General features: G+C 38.9%; 1 pseudogene across 1 annotated transcript; it reads right to left on the bottom strand.

The window, feature by feature from the left end:
• Window positions 1–1,692: 1,692 nt before the first annotated feature.
• On the bottom strand, window positions 1,693–2,301 carry LOC308431664 (mitochondrial fission factor-like; annotated as a pseudogene). The gene has a single exon. The product of its transcript is annotated as a mitochondrial fission factor-like (transcript).
• Window positions 2,302–5,839: the final 3,538 nt, after the last annotated feature.

Raw genomic sequence — 5,839 nt, forward strand, 5'->3', positions numbered from 1 at the left:
TTTCTAGTTTCTAGTGTATATGTCTTTTAGATATAATATTTTATTTTTTCTTGGTTGACAACTTATTAAATACACTAAATTTTGTACTTTATTTTTTAGGTTTTTAAGTTATTCACACTTTGACTTGTTATAAACATAATTCATGGAAAACTAATATGAAAGTCAGAACATACTGCATACAGAAAAATTACTGAATTGTTAGAAGTTTTTAAACTACATCTCTATAGGTGATGAAGAAGGGTTAGGTAGTTTGACTTTTCTTAAGTCCTGTACCACACTATGGCTTAAAAAGCCTTACTGTTGAGTTGTAGATACAAAAAGCATCTATCAAAGAAACCGCTTAATCATTTGAAAAACAGGACAAAACACATTTCTTTCACAGATAGTTTTGTTTCTTTCTTTTTAAAAAAAGACTTATTTATTTATTTATTTAATGTACGTGAGTACACTGTTCCTCTCCTCAGATATACCAGAAAAAGGCATTGGATCCTTTCACAGATGGTTGTGAGCCACTATGTGGTTGCTGGGAATTCAACTCAGGACCTCTGGAAGAGGAGCCAGTACTCTTAACTGCTGAGCCATCTCTCCAGCCCAGTTTTTTTTTTTAAAAAAAAAATTATTATTTTTATTGGATATTTTGTGTATTTACATTTCAAATGTTATCCCCTTTTCAGGTTCTCCCCTCTCCCATACCTCCTTCTTATACTTCTATGAGGGGGCTCCCCCTCTTACCTACCTACTCCCATCTCACTACCCTGGCGTTTCCCTACATTGGGGAAACAATCCTTCACAGAGCCAAGGGCCTCTCCTCCCGTTTATGCCAGACAATACTTTCCTCTGATACATATACGATGGGAGCCATGGGTCCCTCCATGTGTACTCTTTGGTTGGTGGTTTGGTCCCTGGGAGCTCTGGTTAGTTGATATTGTTATTCTTCCTATGGGGTTGCAAACCATTTCAGCTCCTTTAGTCCTTCCTTTAACTCCTCCACTGGGGGTCTCTGTGATCAATTTGATGGTTAGCTGCAAGCATCATTGTCATTGTCAGCAAGGATCTGGCAGAGCCTCTCAGAAGACATCCATGTGAGGCTTCTGTTATCAGCAATAGTCAGTGGGCTTGGTGGCTGCATATGCTATGGATTCCCAGATGTGTCAGTCTCTGGATGGCCTTTCCTTTAGTCTCTGCTCCACTCTTTGTTCCCATATTTCCTCCAGTGAGTATTTGTCCCCCCTTCTAAAAAGGACTAAAACATTCTCACTTTGGTTTTCCTTCTTAACCTTCATATGGTCTGTGAATTGAATTGTGTCTTGAGTATTCTGAACTTTTGGGCTGATATGCACTTATCAGTCAGTATGTCTGTTTTTTTGTGACTGTTACCTCACTTAGGATGGTATTTTCTAGTTCCATTTATTTGCCTAGAACCTATTTACAAAACATGCAAAGGGGGAGTGTGGAGTGTGTAGCTGTCAGTTCAGAACTGGCTGAACACACATTAGCAACAGAACAGGCCTTTACAGATACAGGTCCTTCCCTGCATTCTGGTAGAAATACATTTTCCGGGCTTGGACTAGAAAAACAGCATATGATGCAAAGACAGGAACAAAGAAGTTTGCAAATCCTTTATATTTTCAGGTGTTGAGACAATATATGTGAATGTTGAAGTTACCTCTAGCGCCGAAAGCAGAGAGGCCTCTAATTAAGCAGCCAGAATACTACAGTAATCAAATGCATGAGCATTTCTCTTTTACCACGTTCTTTATTCTCCTCTCCCGGAAGTTGTAGACGTCTATTTAATTTGATTATCTGACGTCTTAATGGAGCTGCATCTACCACTGTCATGTCATCTGATGCTTCTTCAATGGCTACATCTGGGTTTGAAATGCCACACATGGAATCGTTTGTGACCAACTGTCTATTCCGGCGAAGTGCATTTTCCCTCATAGAACTCTCTTTTTAGCCTGCCAACTGCTCATTTCTCTTCGCTTTGAGCAGCTGGAGGTGGTCTTTCTAAATCCAGGAAATCTAGTGGTTTCTCAGTCAGTGTGAGCATGCGTGGTGGTGTTTCCAGTGCCAAAAATTTTAAAGGGAGTTAACTGGATAAGGTCAGGAAATGTCTTCATTTTTTTCTTGTAACCACGATCCTCTCTGGGACTTGCATTTTCATGCTGGCATTTGGAACTCTATCCTGAAACCCTTATTCCAGGTCAGCATTTGGTGGGGCCACTTCTAATTTTTCCGGGACCCTCATTTGCTGACTTCAGTGTACTCCATTTCGTACTGAATTTGACTAATTTCTGCCATCTCAGCGGCAGTGGGAGAAGGAATTGCTGCCCCACTCACCCTTTCTAGTGATGTCTCCCTGCCCATTTTCACACTCATTTTAACGGAGCAGATACACGTCTCCAGTACCTATGGGCATTGCCGGCCTGCGTTTGCTTACTTTACACAACACTTCCCTAAAGATCTCAACTGTTTCTGGAGGTATATGGAACAACACCAACACTGCTTTTCCAGGAATGTGAAACAGCAAGCTTGCTATTTGACACTTAGCTGCTTCTGTGCTTCATTCTACTTACATTGCTCCAATGCGCATGTGCTAGATTGAGTGCCACTTTTATCCCCTGGGCCTGCTGGAGGGTCCCGGGAGAGAGGGGCTTCGCCCACCGACTCTGAGCAGACCATTGGCTGAGTGCAGGTAGGCGCCCAGGCAAAGAAGCAGCAGAAAGGCCACAGGACAGACATGGCTATAATATTTTATAAAAACGTGTTCTAAAGTTATCTTCATCTTTATTAGGTCTCATTTCTTTCTTCTTTTCTTTTTTTTTCCCACTGGATATCTTATTTATTTACATTTCAGATGTTATCCCCTTTCTCACTTCTCCCTCCACAAACCTCCTATCTCCTCTCTTCCTTGTTTATATGAGAGTGCTCCCCCACCCACCCACCCACCTACCCACCCACTCCCACCTCACCGCCTGGCATTCCCCTGCACAGGGGCATCAAGCCTTCACAGGACCAAGGGCCTCTCCCACTGATGCCAGATAAGAGTATCCTCTGCTACATATGGGGCTGGAGCCATGGGTCACTCCGTGTGTGCTGTTTGGGTGGTGGTTTAGTCCCTGAGAGCTCCTACATTTATTTTTGTGTTGAGAAAATTATAAGCTTTGAGGAATCTAGGATTCATGTGTGTTTGGGCAACCTTTTTTAAGCTAGGGACCTACTACATATAGTGATATTGCCTGAACTTCAGGTTACCCTGACGACACTAGAATTTTACAGCAAGCATGTTTATATACTTGTTGCAATTTGCTTGTGAGTCATTGAGGCTTTTAGTAGTTGTTGAAAAACAATTACTAGAGCATAAATATTTGTATTAATAAATCTCTGCCCCGTCTTTGTGCCTTGGATTTAAACTGAAAACATTGCTCTCTTCTGTGAATTTAATGTTTATTTTCTATGGTGTTTAATTAGAAAATACAAGTTTAACTTCGGTTCTGTCTTCTCTCATGTGGAAAATGTGAGCACTGTTCCTCAGTGAATGTCAACAGTTTCATCTGCTGCCCATGTAACACCGAATAGGGAGATGATACATCTCGCTAGATGATCCAGAGCCTCCCAATAAGTACAATGCCTGTCTTATAGTAAAGTTTCAGGTGATTTCAGGGACTCACCCTTGCTCATTACTGTCATCAATAATAGTTCTGTCCTTGCAAATGTGTTTTACTCTTTGGATGAAGGGACTGAAGTTTCTGATGTGCATGCAAAGAAACGATTTGAGAGTTAGTTTACTTTTCTTCTTCCGTGTGTGTGTGTGTGTGTGTGTGTGTGTGTGTGTGTTTCTTAATATGGGGGGTAGCAAGTTCTTAACTAATGTTTTAGTGCCTTTGAAAGAGTAATTGCTGAAGAAGATGAACGTATTTTTTTAAAAGAACTTCTTCTGTACCTATCCTTATATAATAACAGCTACTTAATTATCTGTCCTGCTTTGGTTGGGTAGACACATGTGTGCTTGTATTCTTTGCTTCCCACAGTTTCAAGTGATTTGTTCTTATTATAAATGACATTGCCTGCTTCCTTTGTTATACGGCAATTTCATGCTTAAGAATCATCTTTTACTTCCCAATAGCCATTGTAAGATGAAGTCACGACTTGAATAGCATTCTGGTTCTTTAATAACTGAAAATCAAACTTTTTTTTTTTTTGTGGATACTATCAACAACTAAATTTCTCACAGAGTCAGTTTTATATGGTCAAAAGAAAACAGGGACCTAACATGATCTGGATATATGTTGATTAAATTGTGGATGACAAAAACAAACCTCTGCACCTGAGGATGAAGCACTGGTGAAGTCAACCAGCTGTGAATGAAATATGTTTGCAAACAATTACATATGTGTTGAGCACATACTGATATTTTATCAATATGACAGTTTACCAACATTTTATATAGCACTTGGGTTGTGCTGGGCATTTTGAATAATTCAGCATAGTAATAACAATACCATATAAGTGCATAACTACATAAAATTTAAGAAACATGTACTGGGATTCTATAACTCACCAACACAAATCTTTGCTGCCCATAGTCCATCTTTCTATGTGATCAAAATAAGGAAACCCTTATTTTGTCATCTACAGTTCTTTACAACTTCTAGATTTTAGAGAAGTAGAATCACCTACTTCAGTTTCTGGTTAGTTTCCACAAGCATATTTTAAAATATTGTATTGTGTCCAGCAGGTCCTCACATTGTTCTGTTAGATATTGTTTGGGGCATAGACTCAGCACATTCTGCACTATCCATTTGCCTCTAGATGGATATCTAATATAATTTGATAAATATAGTCTTTATTTTGACAGATATTCTATCCAGATGAAGATTTGATCCATGTTAATAGAGATTCAGTCTACTTTGATGCATATCTATTCCATATTTTCTGATAGGTGATCCATCTTGATAGTTACTAGACAAATATTTGATTCACTTTGATGGATATTTGTTTGATATTGATGGGTATCTCTTTCAACTGTGTTTTCAACAGATATTAATTATAATATAAATATAACCTATTCAAAAGTAGCTTTTTTATTTATGGAATAAATCAATGATGGTTTAGGGAGGAGAGAAGATACTATAATCTGATGTCTAAATATTTCAGTCTCCATTTTACCCTGGCCACTGGGGTTCCATTTCTTAACTTCTTTATTAGTTTTGTTCTGAGACAATTTTAGTCATGAATAAAATGTATTCTGATTATACTTTCTTTTTGTTATCTTCTCCCTAATCCCAACACCCCTCCCACCCTTTTCTTTTTCAGATTCATATATGTCATTTTTGTTTGAGACCCCATTTAATCTATTGGGGCACATGACCTAAAGTGCTGAGTCTGCCTTTCTCTGAATTTATAAGAAGTAGACTGTTCACCAGTGAGGAGGAGGCTCCTCTATCTATGCCTACCTGTTAGTCGTTTATTGTGTGGTGAGATCTACAGCTTCTCCAAGTTTGTGCTTTCAATTGTAGAGAAGATGGCATTCCACAGTCCTTTCCCCATTCTTCAGGCATTTCCATTCTTTCTGCCACACATCCCCTGAGCCTTACATGATATATGATTGTCTTGTTTAGGATTGAGGACTGTTTTCAGCACCTTGTGCAATCTTGCCTAATAGTTCATGTATGTTGACAGATATCTGATGAATCTTGATAGATGAATCATTCCTTCATCTCATTCCCATTCTCTACCTTATCTTTCTTTTGCCCTTAGGCAATTCTTGTTCTTTGTACATTGTCTAATTGATCATGGCTCCATCCTAAATTTATTTCATATTCTTGTATTTACTGTA

The sequence above is a fragment of the Micromys minutus genome (genome assembly GCF_963924665.1).
Source record: "Micromys minutus genome assembly, chromosome: 17".
Taxonomy (NCBI): Eukaryota; Metazoa; Chordata; class Mammalia; order Rodentia; family Muridae; genus Micromys; species Micromys minutus.